Genomic DNA, 23,325 nt, shown 5'->3' with positions numbered 1-23,325 from the left:
TATCTTTCTCAAGCAACTGAAGTAAACTCAGAGCAATGACGGACATCCAATACCGCACTCAAGTGCCAATTTTTAATGACTCAGTATGGACATTGAGTTATTCAAACACAAGAATGATGCTGCCAAATCCAATCTTGTCTGCACTTGGGGCTGTTCACACCATCAATGTGCTACATTCAGGGCTTTCTCAACCCCGGGACATACCGACAAGCACAGTTGCAATTGGCTAAAACAAACCAAGAGTTAAAGCAATGATGTTTTTGGTCTCTTTGTTTCAATGTCACACCAAATATTGGGAACAAACAAAGTGCCTGTTCAGGTACATGTTAAAGATCCCGTGTAACTATTCAAAAAGTGAAAGGAGTTTCTCTGGTTTCCTGGTCAATAATTCCCCAAATAAAATACATCATTCAATTCATGGCTGTTTGTGGGACATTGCGGTGCGCAAATTGTCTGCTGCATTTGCCTGCAAGCTACACAATCACTACACTTTATATTAAATCTTGTGAAGTATTATGAGATGTCCTCCCAATGTTAAAGGCACTATACTAAATGCAAGGATTATTTAATATTAATATTATAACAATGTACAGAAAGATAGACTAAATCAGCAGTGAGATCTCTGCCCAGCAAGCTACAAAAATGTAATTCCAGCTGCACAACTATTTATAGGTATAATTCTACACGAAAGAAACACGGTAGAACAAAAATCTGAACTATACCATTATCCAACATCTATGGTGCAAATAGTCAAGTATGAACTAATTTTGAATTCAAAGCAGTCATTCTTGGCTTAATCATCAACATGAAGAATGCTTACTTTGAGTCCAGCTGGCAGTATAGGTGGGTGGTTAAGCCACATCTGTTGGATGCGTTTGACATCTGTACTGCTGCAAATTGTAAAATGCTGGCCAAGCAATTTTGGAAAAAAANCTATTTCATTTATTGTAGGATTTTGAAGAGCAAATGATCCACCACGTGGCGATCATTTTTCTCAGTTTTTAGGGCTGTGCAGACTTTATTCATGTAGGGACCTTTGTCCTGGCCGCCCATGATGCTGCTGATTATTTATTAGGAGGTAAAGTAATACATTGCACATCTGCCATAAAAGAACACCATTTTCTACTGGTTTTGCTATTTTCATTCAATACCGAAATCTACTGTTGAACATAATTTACTGTGGGATCTGTTATTTCTTTTCTCCCAGTTCCTTCCACCACCATGATTACTTTGCCATCGTTAAGAATGTCGCTTTTATAGCTGCTCACTATCTGGTCTCTATCTTTGGCTGGGAAAAGCACGTTTGATCCCAGAATATTTGAGCCAGTGAGAACTGTAAAAAAAACCTGTGAAAGCAAAAAGAGCAATCAGAAAAATCTGTGCTTGTGTGAAGGCTCTGCTAACACAGCCAATGTGTTATCATCAAAGTTCCTTCTCCTTTCTTCCCCAGTCAGTGGTTCCCAGTAGCTTTGCGAAACATTACATGAAAGGTGCTATGTAAGTGTTGTTCTTCTCCACTTGCCACTGACTTTTGGTACTGTGTGCTTAAAATGGGCAGATGCTGTATTAAGTACATACTGCTACTGCCAAAGGTAGGTAAATTTACCCATAAATGGAGAGTAATAATCTTTCCAAGGATCAGCATATTTAACAACCAGGAATGACCCCCGAGGTGACTATTTCAGGCGTGTATGTCAGTGTTACTCACTTATGTTACACAGTTGATAAAACCTACCAATCCTCTTCAACCTATTATACCGTTTATACAATATAAAAACAATCCTTGGATTTGATATAGCGACTTATTGCATCATTGAGCCAACTCAAAGCACTTCACATAATATACTGTAAAGCCAATTGACTGTATATTTTGTGGGCGAAACATAATAGGAAGCCAGAAGAAGCTTTGTACTGTGAATTAGATACAAGGTTCTATTGATATGAAAATCACCTTGATAGGTTAAAGTTTAAGTGTTTGCTCAATTCTGCTGTGAAAACATGGAGAGGATTGAACGAGAGCAGTGAGACTGCTCACTTTGAATAGATTGTGTATTTTCCTTTTTTTACTCAATTTCTAAATCTCTGAAGACTGGAATGTAGATTGCCAAAATCTTTTGCTGAGGTAAAATGTAAAGATTCTAACAATATTTTCACAGCAGATTTGTTTCACGAAAAAAGATTGTTTTGATTTTGGGAGTCCACCTTTTACAGTATTGTGCAGAAATTACTTTTTCCATTTGAATGGATTTGAATATATGAAGAAATAAAATACTGCATAGCAAATAAACTAACTGTTCTTTGATCTGAAAAATCTTGCAAATTTGATAACTGAAATTGTATTTGCTTTCTGTACTGAAGGCATTAGAAAATAGGTCAGAAACCAGGAGTAGACAGCCTATTCAAAGAGTTTAAATCACTTACTGGGAGATCAGAGGAGGCAGCCAAGATCTTGGATAGAGAGTTTAAAGATCCTTGCATTTGGTATAGCATCTTTCATGTCAGAAGGAACTCCCAAAGCGCTTCACAGAATTTATTGTGAAGTGGAGTGACTGTGTATTTATAGGCGAATGCAGCAGCCCAATTGCGTGCAGCAATGTCCCACAAACAGTCATGGAATGAGAGTTTGACAAGGTATGGACTAATGATGTCAATTTCTTTTGGTCAGCTGGGTGTTTGACACATGCAGAAACCCATCACCATGCTTAAGAGTATACAAATAAGACTGAGAATTATATATATATGCCACTTACACATGAAAATTACAGCATTGGGAATGGAATGCACACACTCCCTGGAGAGACATATCCTGCTTACCAAAATCCAGACTGTGTTAGATGCAGGTTGGCAAGAGTCACAACTTGGGGACCCCAGAGTGTGGGTTTGGGTATTGCTGGAACTTAATCTGCTAAAACCACATATCTTGCCATTGAAAGCTCTGCCTGTCAAGCATTTTGGTGCTTGTCCAGCTGGGACCTCACAACCGATTATGCTTTGACTTGGAGACTTAACAGAAGCTGAGTAGGGAAAAAAATCCCACCCAGTGAAATTGAGGTTCAGTATGGGTAAGGTTAAGGTGTTGCTTTTAGGTAAGTAAAAGGAGGAGGCACATTATTCTATGGATGGGATAGAACTTATAAAGGGGGAAGCGGAAAGAGACCTGAGGGTCAAAATTGATTGTTTGCAACCAACTTATCCATGGTTGAGCAAAATGAGAATATTGTGGCTGGGAAAAGTGGGTTCAGCTCTAAAACAAATGTTGTGGTACCATGTGAAAAAACAATGTGAGCCAGCAATAAACAAAAAGGCAAACATGTTGTTGAGCTGTATTGCCAAATCAGTTGAGTTCAGATTCTGAGTAGTCTTGATCAAGTTGTATTGTGGTCTGGTCAGGCTGTAATGAGAGTAAAATGTACAGTTCTAGTCACCATGACATAAGAAGGTTGTCAAGGCTCCAGAAGTAGAATAAAGGAGAGCAACGAGGATGCTGCCCAGTGTCAGAGATGAGCTTTGAACAAAGATTAGACAAACTAGGGCTGTTCAGCCTTGAAAAGAGATGTCTCAGAGAGGGAACTAATTGAGCCACATAAGATTCTAAAAGGGATTGAGAATATAAACCGAGTATTATGGGAATATAATCCCCTCTCTCCACTCAGGTCCAAATCTCTGACATTCCAGGGCCTTGGGACGTCCTCCCCACATGAAAGGTGCTATACAAATAAAATTTTGCATTCTATTAAATTCAGAGTTAATTTGGAAGGTGGTTTGGATCTAAGAATTGTGGAAAGCGCACAAATTCCAAATTAATTTAAAACTTTTTAAAATGTATGCAAGAGTTTAAATTTTTTTTAAAAAATCAAGTAAAATTTGCAACTGTTTGTGTTAATTGCAAAAAATATTAATTTGAATTATAATGATTTGGGGCTCATGGTACATGCAGTGGAGGGCTTTCTGTCAGCCTATTTGTGAAGTCCAGGAACAACTAGTGAGATGAATTGGTGTAAACATAGGGAGGAAGGGTTCTGGCCTAGACTGACCTGTTATTGAACACCCTGAAGGTGGGGGAGCGGTGGGGGGGGGGGGGGGGGGGGGGCTGGAGGGCGGGAGTGTGGATGGGCTGGAGCAAGGGGGGGGTGGAGGAGGGGCTGTGGAGAAGGGGGGTGGAGGAGGGGAGGGTATGAAGGAGGGGAAGGTACGAGGAGTCTCCTTGGAGATGAGTTTGCTCCAATGTGTCGCGCTTGGCAATGTAGTGTCAGAAACAAGTCATCTCTGTAGCAGTATTGGTAAGGGGGCAAAGCCATAGACTTCCACTTTCTTCTCTACCTCTCACCTTGTGGACACACACAATCAGGGATATTCTTTTTCTCTCTCATACAGGTATGAGATGCACCAAGTCAGGCCAGTAAACATCCTCAAAGACGTCAACAGTTGGAACTAGGAAAAGGAAGCGGGAACCTGGTTGTTATTTGATTGGTGGATTGCTTTCCGAGGGCAATAATCCGTTCAAAAAATAATAATAATCTGGTCACTCAATCCACGACACTGTTCTTTGCAATTGCCTACCACTTTTCGCCCACTTAATTCACTTTACAGTATATTCTGTGAAGCGCTTTGAGACGTCACAAAGATGTGATAAGGCGCTATTTCAAATGCAAGGATTATTATTATATTAAAGGAAACACATAACATAGTTCTCTAATGGTAGGCACATTGTTAGGGATTTATAATTGTAAATACTTTTATTAGTTTATTTTGATATAATTATTTTTCACACTTAACTGTTGCTCGTAGTCTTTTCTTTGTTCCTGCACAGATGTTTTTCCAAATTCTGTGGAGTTCAGCTGCACACAATGTTCCAAAGAGCCATAAAAATTATGGTCTTATTGTAATCCAAACACATGGATATTTTAGGGTCTGGAAGAAGGTGCCCAGTGTTACAAAAGCAAGTGCTAACATCTCACAGGAATCTTCCACACAAAGCAATTGCATTTTCTTTTAATCAAACCTCTTCAAGTTACAGCAGATATCTTAATTTATGCCGTTAATAGTCAGCATGGTGTTGAATGGTACACAGAAGGTATATCCAAAAGTCCATCCACTCCAACAAAGTAATGTTTATTATAGCTCTAAGATTTATGGATTGTTAACTGATGAATGTGCTGCTCATTTGACAAACATGTATCATTGCTGAAGCAAGCTGCTGCACTGGAAACTGATTGGGCGGAAGTGGAGAGAAAGGGCAGTTACATGTTGCATACAATATAATAAGACATCTGCCTGCATCTCTTTTTGCTGTCATTCTTCCTCTGCAACTCTATGAAATCTGAAGAAGGAGCCAAAGAGATCTAATCTGAAGCTCATCTCCCAAAATGAGTGTCTGCGTCAGATCTGTTCCATAGCTCACTGACCGCTGAATTTTACACATCTGCAATGTTAATTGTTTTTACTAGCAAATAACCTATTCCAATGCTGTTGTCCCATTATAAGCGCACACCGCCAAGGTCAGTAAATTTACTGACAAGCAGAGAATAACCCCCTCTTGAATAAATCTCTCTTGAGATTTCCTCTTGAATTAAATACCACTAACACTGGCTCAAAGTTGAGAAAAATTTGAATACGCCGGATGTTCCTTTCCTCGACTTTCATTAATTTGTATGAAACACTCCCAAATGGCTTTTTTAACTGGACACAGTGAGAAAATTAGACCATTCCATACGTGAGACAAACTGAACATTATAACATTGAGCCTTCAAAGTGAATGGATGCAAGGAATTTTCATGTTTAGTTTGGTTTGGATACTCCTGAGTATAGTGATGGGTTTCCGCATGTGTCGGACACCTGCTGATCAACAATAAAAATCACTGAATATGGGTTACCTCAAATATCCGGATAATATCAGGATAGTTGTGGAAGATTATATTATTGAAATCGTTTTTACAATTAAATAAATTCTATGGGCCAATAGAGAAAGACCATGTGGTTAGAAAAGCACAGCTCAAAAAAACACTTGGGACACAGTCACATTTGGTTTGGCTGCTTCTTAAAATGTTGCAAAAAGCCAAATCATCTTGTCTTTTTCAGATCAATGGACAGAAATTCCGATTGGCAAAGGCAGCCCTTGCGTTTTAGTGGATGGAGCTGCAGTTCACAGACCAGAAACTCACTGGTTAAAATTGTGGTCTGTGTGAGTTTGCTGGTCTTTGTGTGGATGGCATAAGGAGGTTAAATCAGCCTTGGACTTCCCAGGTTTAGGGAGGGGAAACCAGACAGTGGAGCGTTTCTGTTTACCTAGCAGTAAATGGGAACCCGGTTCTTAGTTGATTGGCAGATTGCTTTCTGGGGGTAATAATCCCTCCAAAAGAAAATCCTTCCCCCCACCCAAATTAGTCACTCGATCCAAGACTCATTGTGGGATACTGATGTGCCCAATTGGATGCCATGTTTTGCCCAGTCAATTCACTTTACAATATATCCTGTGAAGCACTTTGAGACATCTCAACGACATGATAAGTTGTCATATCAAATGCAAGGATTATTATTATTATTATAAGAAAACTATGAACAGATAGAGATACACAGGAAGTGAGCAGCTGAGTATGAAACAGAGCAAGAGAATGCAGGGACAACTTCAATGTATTACTCTTCTCTCACCACCATCATAACCAAAATGAAACCACCACTTACCTGCTCCCTCAACCCCATCCCTATTCTTACCTCCCAACTCCACCTCCTTGCCCCTCTACTCACAGACATCATCAACAAATAGAACATCTCCTTGTCCACTGGCACTCTTCCCACCTCCTTAAAAATAGCTGTCATAGTTCCTATCTTCAAAAAACCTTGCCTGGACCCATTCCTGCACTCAAATTACCACCCCATCTCCAACCTCCCTTTCCTTTGTAAGGTGTGGAACAAGTCGTTCCTTCCTGGCTTTGTTCCATCCTCTCCTGCCACTCCCTCTAAGAATCCCCCCAATCGGGTTTCCGTGTTGCCTAAAATACAGAAACAGCCTTGGTCAAAGTGACAAATGACCTTTTGTCAATCTATGACCAGGACTCCATCTATCTCCTCATCCTCTTTACCTTTCTGCGGGCTTTGACAGGGTTGGCTATTCTATCCTCCTCCACCGCTTGTCCTCTCACCTCAACCTTCATGGTTCTGTCCTTGACTGACTTAAATCCTACTTCTCACACCGTCTCCACTTTGTCTCCACAAATGGCTACTCCTCAAGCCCCCGCACCATCTCATGCAGCCTTCCTCAGGGCTCTGTACTTGGTCCCCTCCTCTTCAATATCTACATGTTCCCTCTTGGTGACATCATCCTAAGACATGGGGTCAACTTTCATATGTGTGCGGATGACATTCAAATCTATCTTTTTGCCTCCACCCTCGACTTTCTACAGTTGAACATCAACAAAACCGAGGCCCTCCTGATTGTCTCCCTTCAGCGCTTCCACACCTCAGGTGCTGACAGCGTCACCATCCACGGTTGCACACTCCACCTCACCGAGCAAGTCCGGAACCTTGGCGTCTTGTTTGACCCTCAACTGTCCTTTCTACCCTACATCTGTACTATGACCAGCTTTGCCTTCCCCCAACTCCTCAACATCACCCGACTCCGTCACTGCCATTCCCCTCAGTCCGCTGAAATCCTTATCCACACATTTATTACATCTAGGCTCGACTATGCCAACTCCTTGCTTGTCGGCCATCCCAACTCTTCCCTCCACAAACTGCAGATCATCCAGATCTCTGCACCTCGAGTTCTCTCCAACACCACGCTCCGTGACTCTATCAGCCCCATCCTTGCCTAGCTTCACTGACTCCCCTTTCCCAAAGCATAGAGTTCAAAATCCTTGTCCTTGTCTTCAAAAGGCCCTCTGGCCTTGCTCCTTCCTACCTCTGTGACCTGCTATTCCCATATCAACCTGTCTGCTCCATTTATTTAGCATTCTCCAGCCTGCACCATGTCCGACACCCCCGGTGCCGGCCTGGCCTTCAGCTTCTCTGCCCCCACCGTTTGAAACTCCATCCCACATTCCCTTTGTCTTGTTCCCTCCCTTGCTTCCTTCAAAGCATGTCTCAAGACCTTCCTCTTCAACCATGCATTCGGCCACCCCTCCACTCCCTGCCCTCCACCTCTCCTGAACCCAACCCCCTGCTCGAGTTTCTGACGTGAAAGACGCTATACAAATGTAAGTTGTTATTGTTACTAAGGCATTCAATAGAGATAAGACAGACATTGGAAAATTTGGTGATAGGGATAGAGAAATCAGGAAGCGAGGAAGAGAAACACTAAAAGAAACATAGAGACAAACAGGAGGCACAAGACTCATTCCCAAACACAAAGGACACTTTCATCCTCACTGCCAACAGCTGTTCCTATAGACCTTAGTTTCTAGGTAAGCCTTCCTGCTTATTGCCCAACCTGGGAGAGGCACATCATTAGTATATATAGGGAAAATGACTAACATAATAATAATCCTTGCTTTTAATATAGTGCCTTATCACGTCATTGAGACATCACAAAGCGCTTCACAGAACATACTTCAAATAATAATCATAATAATAATCCTTGCATTTGATATAGCACTTTTTATGTCTTCTAGATGTCTCAAAGCGCTTCACAGAATATACTGCAAAGTGAATTGACTGTATATTTGTGGGCAAAACGCGGCAGCCAATTGCGCACAGCAGTGTCCAACAAACAGTTGTGGATTGAATGACCAAATTATTATAATTTAGAAAGGATTATTATCCGCGAAAAGCCATCCACCAATCGACTAACAACTGGGTTCCTACTTACTGCTAGATGAACAGAGCTGTGTGGAGTATGAACCATGGCGAAGGTTTTGCCCCTGGAATCGAACCTGGGTCCTCTCGCTTGCATTGCGAATGTTCTAACCAATATGCTACAGGACTCCAGAAATCAAAATAAAACATAAGGTATATAATGTAGCTACATATGTACTCTAGAGCTTTCTTTGACTTATTGTGGGGAGCAGGGAGCATACTTTGCAGAATTTCTCAAAGATGAAATGGGTTGGATGGAATATAGTCCATAATATGGTGTATTATATATGGTCTGTGGAAGGAATTGCCTAAATTGGGCCAAATGGCGATTTCTTATGTTTTGATGTTCGTATGTTTTAATCTTCATAAATATGAATGTTTTCATTATACTAGATGAGTGTTGGGCATATGGAAGAAATTGCAGTAGCCAGTCCAAACAAACATTCAAAATGCATTGCAAAGCTGTGGATGAGTTGCGAAAAGAAACGTTAATGCATTTGGATCCAGATTACGTAATTTATTTGGATCCAATTTATTTAGATTCTAGAGATTATAAAAGAGTGGGTGTGAGATGGAGTGGTGGGGGAGGGAGTATCATTGGTTAAGGGCATTGGACTGAAGGCTTGGATACCTGATGGTGGGCAGGGGAATGCGCAGCAAACTCAAGATAACTGAAAGCGTTTTGGGATGCTACTCTGCATGAGGACCACTATATAAATGCTAATTGTGCTGTTGTATAAATCCAACAGTGTTGTTGAATGGAGAGGGTGGAGGGGAGGAGTGGGGTAGAAGGAGATAGTGTAAAATGTAATGCCCGTATGTGTAGGCGAAAGTGGCAGTAACAGGTCAGATATTGCGAGAGGTAAATGTCATGTTTACATGTCCCCCACCTGGCCCACCCCACTTACACTCTGCCCCCACCCTTTGGAACTCCATCCCACAGACCCTTCGGCTCGCTCCCTCCCTTGCCTCCTTCAAGACATGTCTTAAGATTCTCCTGTTCAACTGTGCCTTTGGGCACCCTCCTACCTCCCTGCCCTCTACCCTCCCTTATTCCTCAATCCTGTCTAAATGCCTGACTGTCCTCCCGATCTGAAAGGCACTGTACAAATGTAATTTTGTGTTGTATTTTGTAATGTATTGTAAATCCTGTGAAGTGCTTTGAGACATCCTTCCACCGTAAAAGATGCTATACCAAATACAAGAATAATTATTATTATTATTAACTACAGTACTGTACAGTACTGGGGATCTCCATCTGTCTCTCTATAGCCTTATATAAAAGATGAATTATACAAAGCCTTTTTCAATTGCATACTCTGAAACAAAGGTATGAAAATAAGCAGTTTATTTTAAAAAAACAAAAATGAAATCCTGTGAATCAAAACAATATTTTTGCAAATCATTGAAAGTATTAAGCATTTCCAAAAAATATTGAAAATGGGTTTTATCTGAAAGCTGTCTCCTCTTTAGCTGTAACATTGCTGAATTTGATTTCAGACGATAAATATATCACAAATGAATGCAGCAAAATAGAGGTTAAAGCAAGTATAGCATATACTTTGTAAGAACAATATTCTACTAGACCCGCATATTTCTATCTCTTACAGACAACAGCTGGCAATTAATCACAAAAAGCCTTAGCTGATCCAGACACATTTATATTCCAGGTGTCCTTCTGTAACTTTGAGCTGCAAATGAGATTATGTCTGCTCTTTTTATATTCCTTGCTGCGTTGGCTTTGCAGCAGAATTCCCCAAGTGCCCTGTTCAAATACAGATTCAAACACAATTGTTAGTCAGTGATGGCTTCTGATGAATAAAGCTTAAGTTGAACTCAAGGGCGTATCAACCATAGGAAGTATAAAAATGTGAAAGGGAAGTAGGAGGAATGTTCTTTGAAACAACAGTTTAACAGCACACAGATATGAGCTTCATAAAACGTGTAACATTTTGAATCCTTGAAGCAACAAAGTGCAAGGCTTTTAGCTTTCCAGTATGTAACACACTAAATTCTCAGGTAGATTGATAGTTGCTGCCTGTGGTTTTTTGCAACTATGCTGAAAAATGTCTGCAGGGTTTGGTACATGACAGAAATGCAGTCGCAGTGTGTCTGGATAATCTTGCCAGTGCTGGTTTTAATCTTATGAAGCCACTGTTTCTTCTCTTAGGAATTTGTCTGTGATCCCGTGCCAAGTACGCTGGAAAAAGTCTGTGCTCCTTATCATAGCCAGTGTACATTGCACAGCATTGTGAATCTTATGGGGATAATGAAGAAATTAACTTTTTGTTTCTGTCAGTATGCATGTTTCCTAGAAAATAAAATAGTTCTAGGTATTTTAAATTGCTACACGGTGGTGCAGATGTAGCAATATTCCTGAAATCTGAAATCATCCTTAGTTTGAATTTAGAAAAGATTTTAAAATCTGTTTGCTACAACAAATTTTCCATTACTAATCATTACCTGACTTTTTATATTACTGTATCTATGTTTTGGAGGTAAAAATATACAAATATTATCTGAAAATACATATGAACAAAATGAGAGCCAAATTTGAGCACCATGAGTGTTATAAGCAATGAGCGATGTTAACTTTATTGATGTTAATCATGCGCCAAGGAATTAAAGAAAAGGTGCAAGTGGCTTTTGCTGGATGTTATAGTCACTTATGTAATGAGAAAACAAACGTTTTAGACCAGTTGCCAAGATCCCGCTATCACTGTCTGTTTTAATGTACTCTGGGGTCATAGTCATTCTGCTTACTTGATCACAATAAGGCTAACAACAGGCTCCATTATGTGAACAACCATAACAGTTTTATATGTGTGACCCCAGAGGGCAATAATTTTCTATTAAGCTGTCTTAAATACATAAGAGTGTTTTCTACGTGCGTTGTGTCAAACATAGGATTTCATAGATATCTGCATTTTAGACTGTAATAGGATCTTCCAAAGTAAGTAGTCTGTCCAGCCAAGGTGTCAGTAAAAAGCCAGATTGCCTATCCGCGGTCAGGTCTTTGCCTGAAAATTATTCTACACGTACATAACGATAAGTCTATTGAGAGATGATTACAGGTGAAGCGTTTCTTTAAAAGAACGACTTGTTGAAGCATTGCAGAAGCCACGTGACCTGCGTCTATTCAAACATCGATGAGGACGAAGACATCAGAACAATCCCTAGCTTTTTAATTACCATGGATCCAGTCGACAGTGTGCACTGTGCTTACGGATTAAAAATAATGTGAGTCAGGAACAGGTGCTCTGTATAACTCAAGATATAAGGAAGATTACATTGACCATGGTACTACCTGCTCAATATTTGATCCTTCACATACTTTGGGTTAATATGGGGTGAAGGATGCAGTAACGCTAATTGAATCATTCGTTTGAAGGCCTCAACCAGCTCTGGGTAAACCGATTGCATCGAAATCAGCGCTCCAAGACACTACACTATGTTAAGAGCACTATATAAACTGGTCAACAGTCCTCCAGATAAAAAGATCACTCAATTCATGATTGTTCACAGGGAAACACTGTGCATAAATTGTTTGTTTGCCTACAAATATGTGTTAAGTTTATCTGCTAACCCCATATCAATCTGTCCGCTTCCTCAACTCAGCGGGCTGCGGCCTGCTTCATGTCCCCACTGGCCCACCCCACCATCAGCGGTCAGGCCTTCAGCCTCTCTGCTCCCATCCTTTGGAACTCCATCCCACAGTATCTTTCACCTCACTCCCTCCCTTGCCTCCTTCAAGGCATGTCTCAAGACCTTCCTCTTCAACCACGCCTTTGGCCACCCTCCTAACCTCCGTGCCCTCCACCCTCCTTGATCTCAACATGCCCTGATCCCAACCCCTCTGCTTGGGTCGAATCCCTGACTGTCCAGCACCTTTGGACGTCCTTCCGACATGAAAGGCGTTATACAAATGTAATTTTGTATTGTATTGTCAGTACACAGTTTCTGGACTTTACAGCAGCTATCTGTGAAGCACTTTGAGAAGTTTGGATGTTAAAGGCTCCACATCACATGTAAAAAATATTATTATATTCAGTCGTTATTACTATATTATTATAAGCCAGTCCAGAACCTTGACGTCTTGTTTGACCCGCTCTGCCTTTCCCCACCTCCGCAACATTGCCCGGCTCTGCCACTGTCTCATACCACAGGCCGCCGAAACCCTCATACACGCATTTAGAACATCGAGGCTTGAATTTGCAAACTCCCTGCTTGTCGGCCTCCCCAACTCCTCCCTCCATAGGTTGCAGATCATCCAGAACTCTGCAGCCCGTGTTCTTTCCCGCACCAGGCTTCGTGACTCTATCACCCTATCTTCGCCTGACTCCACTGGCTTCCCATCACAGAGAGGATACAGTTCAAGATACTGGTCCTCAACTTCAAAGCCCTCCATGGCCTTGCTCCCCACTACCTTTGCGACCTCCTAACCCTCAACCATCCTGCTCGCTCCCTCCACTCAGTGGGCTCCAACCTACTTCACGTCCCCACCTTGCCCGCCCCACCATTGGCAGATGGGCCTTCTACCACTCTGCCCCCACCCTCAGGAACTCCATCTCGCAATCCCTCCACCTCCCTTGCCTCCTTCGAGACCAATCTCAAGACCCTTCTCTTCAACCATGCTTTCGTTCACCCTGCTTCCCCCTCTGCCCTCCACCTTCCCTAATCTCGATCTCCAACTCGGGTCCAAAACACTGACTGTCCAGCACCTTGGGATATCCTCCCGATGTGAAAAGCGCTATACAAATTTTGTTGTTGTTGTTATATATATTATTACTTTTTGGTGATGTGATAATTACCACATGATGCACCACATATTTCATGCCAGTCACGTGATGGCAACATTTATACTGTAGCAATCCAGATACAATTACAGGTGAAGCCATCTGCAGATGAGCTCAACAGCTGATCTCCATCATGTGGAAATACTAACGGTCAACAGTTATGCAGCTCAACCTGCTCCTCAATTGTGCTGCTCCATCTAGACATGTACTGCTCCTTGTACGGTGAATCACTACCCAAATAGTAGGGATTACAGTGAAAAGCAGCCTAAGTACAACATAAATCCTTTGTCCTATTAATTTGAATGAAAAATCTGAAAAGCATAGATACTGTGAAATCTGTGTACAACTTAGTGATGGATAAAAGTTCAGTGCCATAATCTCTGGAGGCATAAAACTGGTTAATATGCTAAGAAAAACTTAAAGATTGTTCCTATGAGCACTTCAATACAAAACCCATAAAAATATAGTGGAACCACTACAAGAGGTGAAAATTGCCCTACCCTCTTTCTATGCCAATATACTTGACACTTTATACTAATGTAGAAAGGTCAGGGACAAATTTACGTCGAAGAAGTTTAAGGACACGTCATTACGTCCTGGAGGAGTCCTGTAGCTCAGTGGTTAGAGCACTCATCTCGTAAGACCTGGGTTTGATTCCCGGCAGCGAGAAACCTTGGGCAAGTTTCCTTACTCCACATGCCTGATAATAATCCCTCAAGAAAAAAAAAACAATAATAAAATTGGTCACTTCAATCCACGGCTGTTTGTGGGACACTGCTGTGCACAACTGACCTCCGTGTTTCACCCACAAATATAGTCAATTCACTTTAGAGTATATTCTGTTAAGCACTTTGAGACGTGAAAAGTGTCATATTAAATGCAAGGATTATTATTATTACTTCAATTCAAAAGAGGCACACAGAAGTTTGTCAACATCAGTAACCACTCATGTGGAATATAAGCGCGGGCTGAACTAGATGGGCCAAATGGCCTGTTTGCGAGCTGTACTTTCTATGAATCTGAATGTTATGAGCCATGATTGTGTTGAGGTTGAATCAAAGGTTTATTTTCCCAGACACATCTCATGAGTCTCAACAGCAGAGTATATTCTCCTTCACGTCTTCCGTACAGAAATACTTGGCTAAAATGGTCACCAATTCAATTCTGAAAGAAGGTTCATTGAATAAAGAATTTAACTCTATGTAAAACTTACTATAGAATTTTTGGAATCATTGGAAAATGGAAGAAATGTACACAACATGAAAGAATGTCTTAAAGTGTACTCATAACTATTTGCTCCCTTGACCTATAATGTTCTGTGCAGGATGAATTGCCCTTCTCCTCAGCTGATGTGTTTGTGTTCCTTCTGAGATATAGTCCATGCACACATTCTTAAGGATTACCCCTGGTGTGTCAAGCAGAGCTACACTGTACTCTTTTCAGGATCTCTTTTCAGTTTTACTCTGTTGTAAATCTCCTCCTGACTTAATATTAATAACAATAACAATAGTATGACATCCATCAAAACGATATAGAAAGTAGTTCATCTGAATCAATAAAAATGGCACAAGGAATGAACATATATATAACTGCATTGTTATGTTGAATCAGATACTTTAATTATGCTAGGGCTGGACATGATAACACGTGGTCTGCTGTTTTTAGTACTTGGCATTTTGGATCAATGTTTCTCTTTAAGATCTTGTTTCATAATAACGGATAGTAATAGATATAATACTACTACTACTAATAATAATCCTTGCGTTTCATAAAGCGCTTTTCACATCTTCTAGACGTCTCAAAGCGCTTCACAGAATAGACTGTAAAGTGAATTGACTGTATATTTGTGGGCGAAATGCGGCAGCACACAGCAGTATCCCACAAACAGTCAAAGATTGAAGTAACCTATTTATTATTGTTTTTTTCTTGAGGGATTATTATTATTATTTTTATTATTGATAATTATTATTATCAGGCATGTGGAGTAAGGAAACCCTGCTGGGAAAGACAGTACTCTCACCACTGAGCTATAGGACTCCACTGGTCCTGTGCTGAAATTATGAGAGCTTCTGTTTCAGCTTTCAGATCCCCATTTTGATTGAAGTTAGCAAGACCTTCATCTTTGGCCATACTACCCCATCGGCTCCCAATGCTCCTGAATCTAATCCTGAGCTCAGGTGCAAATCCTTGACTGTCTAGCACCTTGAGATGTCCTCCCGATGTGAAAGACACTACATAAATGCAATTTGTTATTGTTGTTGATGTTCAGCAAAGCTTACTTTGAAACAAATACAAATTAACCTGATTTTAACGTGAAGGCATTGTTGGCTAAATATTCCATCCGGGTCTAGATTTAGCCTATTAATGTATCTTTACACTTCAAATGCTATGATGAATAAATAACTTAGAACCCAAGAAATTTACAGCAAAGAAGAAGGTCTTTTGGGCCATCGCCTCTATGCTGCCTCTTTGAAAGAGCAATCCATTCAGTCCCATATACCTGCCTCTTTCCCCATATCCTGGAGGTTATTCCTCTTTAGATATCTATCTAGTTCCCTCTGAAAATTATTGTAGATGCTGCGTTGAACACAAAATTGGAACACCAAATCCTAAACTCTCTGTGTAAACAAAATACATTTGTTGTGTAAATGAAGCAATTATTGCTTTGCGTATTGTACACTGAAAATGTTCTAACACCAGAACTGCCTGGAGACCATAAAATTGTAGGGTACAGCACTTAAAATTAATACTTGTAGAATCTCTTGGAAGCATATGCTATTTCCAACACACTTGTGAGTTGAAAACTATTAGATTTTTGACTCGAAACCTGTACAATTGTTGTCTTTTGGATGCTGCTTTTGGATAAATGGCTTCCACTAGTATTAACTAACTGTGCATTTAATCATGGCTTTTGTGTTGTATGTTGTTTGAGAGCATTCTTGGATACATCAGATGTATTATTCAAGCTTCCAACTTGAGAAGTGCTTCCCAAAGTCACAAACATTTTTCATGTAGATCTGCCGTAAGATTAAGGTAAAACATGCATTTAAAGGATCACTCTGTTTTCAAGAAAAAGTGCCTCTTCTTTCTGTTGAAGGAACAACAAAAACAGCTTGCATTTATATAGTGCCATTTAGATGGTCTCAGAGCGTTTAACAAGTGGAGTGGCTTGAAGTCGAGCCAGAAAGATGGGGACAGAAGAGGCAAGTGCACTTTGTCAACAACAACAATAACCTGCGTTTATATGGAGCCCTTCAAGCACCCTTGGAGCATTTTACAAAGACAGGGTCAGATGTAAAGCAAGAAAGAGGAGCAGTGGCCATAGAGGAATTCAAAGCGGTAGGTTTTAAGATGGAATTTAACGATAGACAGAGGTGGGGGGGTGGGAGAACAAGATGGAGGGTTAGAAAGAGGGAGTTCCAGAGGTTGAACTATAATAATAATAAATAATAATCCTTGCATTTGAGACAGTGCCTTTTCATGTCTTCGAGATGTCTCAAAGCATTTCACAGAATGTACTGTAAAGTGAAATGATTATATATTTGGTGGGCAAAGCGCGGCAGCCAATTGCACACAATAGTGTCCAACAAATAACAACAACAACAAGATTACATTTGTACAGCATCTTTCATGTTGGGAGGACGACAAACAGTCATGATTGAATGAATAAATTATTATTTTTTTTGAAGGGATAAAATCTAAAGGCTTGGCCACCGGTGGTGGGGCAGAGAGGGGGTAAGATACACAGCAAGCCCAAGTTTTTATCATAATGAACCGCCAAGTAATGGTAGGAAAGATATGTTTTGATGACTTAATTACATTTCTTCACAAAAAAAGGTCTGCCAAGCACTTTTTCATGAAGTGGGTGCCCCTTTAAAAAGTTTGCTGATACAACTGAGTATTTAACATTTAAGCTCCATTAGTTTCACCCAAAATATACAGTCAATTCACTTTAGAGTATATTCTGTGAAACGTTTTGAGACGTCTCGAAGAAGTGATAAGGCTCTATATCAAATGCAAGGATTATTATTATTATTATTGACATTTTTGGTAACTGGACACCAACTTGACAAATAGCCTTTATGCATAAGCTAATTGAACCCTATTTAACCACATAGCACAGTGCAAAGCAATGCCATGTTTATCTTCTCAACAATGCTATACTTTTATATTGTATTTAACAAGCTTTGCCAATATTCTACCCTCTTTCCTTTGAACTTTTGAACCACCTACCGTTATTTATTTAGCAGTCTTCTTGTGGCATTCAGTTGTATGCTCGATATTTCAGCCTCTGTACCAGCTGCTTCATATTTTTCCTCCCTGGCCGATAACCATATATGGCTTGCATTCACTGTAGCTTGCCTCTGGAAAAACTCGGTCCCGTGTATTGAATCAAAAGATGAAGAATCCTTAGAAATGGAAACAAACACAGAGGAACCTTTCAGCAATACATCCAGATAATGACATTTCACTTGACAGGGAATTCATGTCCTGCTAAAATGAAAGGGCAATTATTTTAGTAAATGGCACAATAATGTCATTAGTTATTGCTTGTGTCTGGAATAAAAATAATGGTTCTAAAAGTTTGTTAAAAAATTAAAACAACCTGTTCAATCTTCTTTACCCTAGAACTCCACCCCCCCTCCCCCGCCCCCACACACACAACAATATCTTGCCCTGTCAGATATTGCAACTGCTCTAGCTTGAACTTCCCAGGGGCCAATAAAGGACTGTAACAGGAAAACTTCCAGCTGGGTAGTTTCAGAAACTGGGCTTTGCCAAAACTCCCTGATAGTGTGACATAACCACAGCTTTCTGCATCCTACCTCTGTGACCACCTGCAATCTTACTAACTGGGCCGCTCCCTTCGTTCAGCAAACATTGACCTGCCTCAAATCCCCTGCATTGTCCTCCCCATCGTCGGTGCCCAGGCACTGACAGCTAATACTTAGGGCAAAGTCAATTCACCAGCAATTTTTTTTTAACTGGCATAACTCCGAGTAATTTCTTTGTTCTTGTCAAACAAAAAAATCACCACTACAGATTCACATGTGTGATAATGAGCATTCTTCATGCAGTTCCCATTCTGAGATCATAAAATTCTTTTAAAACTTTAAAGGGTCACAAGAAAGCTAAGCAGAAAGTACTTCACACCTGAAAAAAGCTGCTAGTGCAGAACATCAGTTTTTATGTGGCACCATTAATGTCACTTACAATAATAATAATCCTTCCATTTGCTATAACTTCTTATCATATTGTTGAGACGTCTTAAAGCTCTTCACTAATATATTGTAAAGTGACTGCGTATTTTGTGGGTGTAACGTGACAGCCAATTACCCCTGGAAAGCAATCCGCCAATCAACTAACATCTGGGTTTACTGCTAGGTAGAGTATGGTGTAAGGAAACTTGCCTTAGTTTTTCCCCCGGCTGAGAATCGAACCTGGATCCTCTCACTTGTAAGGCAAGCGCGCTAACCATTATGCTATGGGACTGCTTATCTCTACTTGAGATCAGCATTCAATTTCAACTTTTCCTTGAAACACTAGTAAGTTGATTAATATTGCAAGCATTGGATTTGCATGACAATTTTATGAACTGAAATCCATTTGGAAAAAATTCTGAATTTAGCAACTCTCTCCAGACTGTGAGTCAGCCAAGATCTCTCTCTTTCCCCATGACCTTGGTCTGAGACCAAACCAACTTAAGAGTCTGGGTGACCTTTGGGAGTTCAGCTCTGTTCGTGACTCCAATGCATCTAAAACAAGGCCAACAGCTGCTGAATACTCTGTCATCTCATAGACCACTTGTGTTTTTCTCTGTTTTTATCCTCACTACCTGAAGAATCAGACGACTTGACATTACTTAGGTTGGTGATTTTACTAATATATCAAAGTGTGTGAATAGGGATAGAACGCTGAGGTTAGAATTCCAGGGTATTGGGCTAATACGTGATATTGTATCACCTGTTTACATCGGAGTCCTGTAGTTCAGTGGTTAGAGCACTCGCTTTGCAAGTGAGAGACCTGAGTTCAATTCCAGGCAGGGCGAAACCTTGGGCAAGTTTCCTTACTCCACACGCCTAATAATAATCCCTCCAAAAAACCCAAAACAATAATAAATTGGTCATTTTCAACCTAAGACTGTTTGTGGGACATTGCTGTGCGCAATTGGCTGCCGCGTTCGCCCACAAATATACAGTCAATTCACTTTACAGTGTGTTCTGTGAAGCGCTTTGGGACGTCCTCCCGACGTGAAAAGCGCTATATCAAATGCAAGGATTATTATTATTATTACTAATAATCATAGTTGGAGACAGAAGTGGCAGAATCTTCTGGGCTTTAATAACACTCAACATTGCAATAACACTTCAGACTTGGAATTACTTTCAACAGCTCTTTTCCACCTTCTTACCCAGCCAACCTTTGCGTGTGCTGCTTCTCTGCTTTACCACTTCTGCTCCAAACACCCAGAGCACCCAAACACGCATGCATGCACACATTCACTCTCTGCACCCCACCTTCTGACCCCACCCTACCACTTACCTCAGAACCAGAAAATGTCCTCAACCCCACTAAATGGCCAGTATTTCACCAGAGGTTAATTTATTAAGTGAATTGTTAGCCGAGCCCCTCTTCCCAATGTTTCAGTGTCAAACATTCTGATAAGATCCAGGAAGTTTTTCTTTATTCTGAGGGTAATCAACCATTGGAACAGATTGCCAGGAGATGTCAGTAGAGGCCAGCTTGATGCAGTGATAGGGGGATGGTAGGGTGGTGGTTTGGATGGATTATATCAGATGGGCCGAAAAGCCTTCTTCATCCAGATCAATCTTGTGATCTTATGGATCCTGTGTTCCTAAACCTTTGATCTTATCAATTGCCCTATTTCAGATACTGTTACATCTCAACAGGATGATCGACTCCCTTAACAAAACTTTCAGTTCTGCTTTTTGGCCTATCTATTGTTACCAGATAAACAGGGAGCACTTAAAGGAATTCTAAAACATTGTGGACAAATGCCCTGTCCAATTGAGATGTTTCAATGTAATAGGCACTTTACAAATGCAAGAATTATTTATCCATCGTTTTTTTGAACGCCTCAATTGACTGGCTTTATGGCTTGCTAAGGGAGCCCATTTCTGGACTTTCCTTTTCTTGGCTCATCTCTAATTTTAAGGTTATATTCTCGTATTCTGGATTCCCAAATTTGAGTGAGGAGCCATTGCCTCTTTACTTGTCAATACCCTTCATTATTATGAACACCTCAATCAGATCAAGTCTCAACTTCCAGAACTCCAACAAATATATTTAGCCACGAATATATTACTCACTTAGCCTCTCAGTACCATATGGCAATTGTGAGTGAAATCTCCACATTATTGGTAGTGGGGAACATCAGGAATTTGGCTAGTCAGTGTTTTGGCCAGTCAGGCTCATGGTAACTATGTGTTTCTGATTCCATTATTTAATTGGCAGGAAAGCAAATTCTGGGTTTCTGAAAAACCAGATTCCACAACATTAAGCTATTTATAACTGTAAGCAGGAGCTGAAATTCAATTTATTTGCACACTTATTTGGTTTATTTGGTTAGGCAATCATCTTTTGCAAGCAGTTTACCAGACCATTAGTGCTGGTTTGCATTGGTGCAGAGAAAGTGCAAAAAGGCTGAAAGTAACATAATTGCACAAAATACATGCAGATGTTAATGCATAAGGTATGCCTCATTTACAAACTCATTACTCTTTCTTACAAATAAAAACAAAATCCGGAATAATATTTTGACTAGAACATTCCAGATTTTATGATATTTTCTCAAAATACTTAAATATCAAGATAGCATGAGCTCAAAAAGCTACCATTTTTCCATTTGTCCATGTGTCAGGCTGGCTCAGTCTGGAGCACTCTCACCTTTGAGGCAGAAGGTTGTGGACTCAAGCCCCTTGTCATGACTTTGAAACACTCCAATGCTGGAGATGTGCTGCTTTGTCGGAGGTGCTGTCTTTTAGATAAGTCATTATGCTAAAGTCCTGCTGCCTGTTCAGATGGATGTTAAAGATCCCATGGCAGTATTTGAAAAGAAAATGGGAGTTTCACTTGGTGCCCTGGCCAACAATCCTCCAGATAAAACTAGTCATTCACTTCATGACTGCTTGTGGGACATTGCTATGTGAAAACTGTCTGCAGCATTCATCCATAAAATACAAATGCACTGCACTTTACAATAAGTCCTGTGAAGAGCATTGAGATGTCCTCCTAATGTGAAAGGTGCTGTATCAAAAGCAAGGATTAACATCACAAAATACCACTATTGTAATGCTATCTGTCACTGCTCTTTACGCTCTAATTATGCATTATAAATTAAGGTTAACAATCTCGAGTTGGCAGTATCATAGTACTTTAATCACTTTAATTTACAACACAGCAATGTAAAGGTAGTAGTTGTCAATCGAGACCAACTCTGCTCCCCAATGACCTCTTGAAAATTGTGACCAGTGATGTGTTAAATATCACATCACTGATAATTCCACCCTGTTTTTACTAAAGATATTAACAGGTATGAATGTCACCCCCTATTCATAATTCAGTCTCAATGTTTTTGCTTGAAGGCAGCCCATGTGGGTTCAAGCCCTTTGTTGGGACTTTGAACTCAACAACAACAACAACAACAAAATTGCATTTGTAAAGCGCCTTTCATGTTGGGAGGACTTCCCAAGGTGCTGCACAGACAGAGTTTCGGACCCGAGCTGGGGCTTGGGGTTGGGGAGGGTGGAGGGCAGGGGAGGAAACAGGGAGATCGAAAGCATGGTCGAAGAGGAGGGTCTTGAGACGAGCCTTGAAGGTGGCAAGGGAGGGGGTGAGGCGGAGGGACTGCGGGATGGAATTCCAGAGGGTGGGTGCAGAGTGGCTGGATGCCCGCCCGTGAATGGGGCTAACAAATTGGGGGGTGTGAAGCAGTGAGGAGCCTGCTGAGTGGAGGTAGCGGGCAGGATGGTGGGGGTTAGGAGGTCACAGAGGTAAGGGGGAGCAAGACCATGGGGGGCTTTGGAGGTGAGGACCAGGATCTTGACTATACCCTCTGTGTGATGGGAAGCCAGTGGAGTCAAACTCCAATGCTGGAGTTGCGCTGCATTGTTGGAGATGCTGGGTGTTCAGATGGATATTAAAGTTCCCATGGCAGTATTTGAAAAGAAAAGGGATGTTTCTCCTGGCGTCCACAGCCTATGAGTGAGGCCTAGCATGAAATTTCAAGAATGAAACTTAGCACCAGTATTAATTCACACAATGTGTACAAAATTATGAGGTGTTTTGGCGAGGCTAAACAGGAAGAAGCTATTTCCATTGATAGGGGTGTCAGTGCCTAAGAGACATAGATATAAGAGTCACAATAAAGACGAAAGGAGAACTTGGAATGTTTTCACAAAGAGAATTGTTGGGACATGGAATGCCCTCCCTTATAAGGTCGTAGAGGCAGAGTCCATTGAGGGTTTTAAGAGTTATATGAAAGATAAAGGCATTAAAAGTATGGAGTTAGGGCGAGGCAATTGGATTGAATAAACATCTTGCTCTAATACCCAGTGCAGACTCGATGGGCTGAATAGCTTCCTTCTGTGCTGTAACTTTCTATAATTCTATGACTCTACATCATGGGTTGCAATTTTCTCCCCACTCATCAATAACAGTTCGTTCTGCATCTGCACAAATAAACAGATTCGCGGATCCAAATCGGGTATTAATTTTT

The 23,325-nt window shown here is 40.8% G+C and overlaps 1 long non-coding RNA gene across 1 annotated transcript; it reads right to left on the bottom strand.

Annotated features, from left to right (window-relative positions):
• Window positions 1–4,850: 4,850 nt before the first annotated feature.
• Window positions 4,851–18,244, bottom strand: LOC103178044. Its single transcript, XR_487796.1, has 3 exons — window positions 18,193–18,244; window positions 17,820–17,995; window positions 4,851–4,911 (listed from the first exon to the last, which is right to left on the bottom strand). It is a non-coding gene; the product is annotated as an uncharacterized LOC103178044 (long non-coding RNA).
• Between the last annotated feature and the right edge of the window lie 5,081 nt (window positions 18,245–23,325).

This window comes from Callorhinchus milii, unplaced genomic scaffold (genome assembly GCF_018977255.1).
Source record: "Callorhinchus milii isolate IMCB2004 unplaced genomic scaffold, IMCB_Cmil_1.0 Scaffold32, whole genome shotgun sequence".
Taxonomy (NCBI): Eukaryota; Metazoa; Chordata; class Chondrichthyes; order Chimaeriformes; family Callorhinchidae; genus Callorhinchus; species Callorhinchus milii.
Note: the sequence above shows the minus strand (reverse complement) of the source record. Positions and strands in the feature narration are given on the sequence as shown.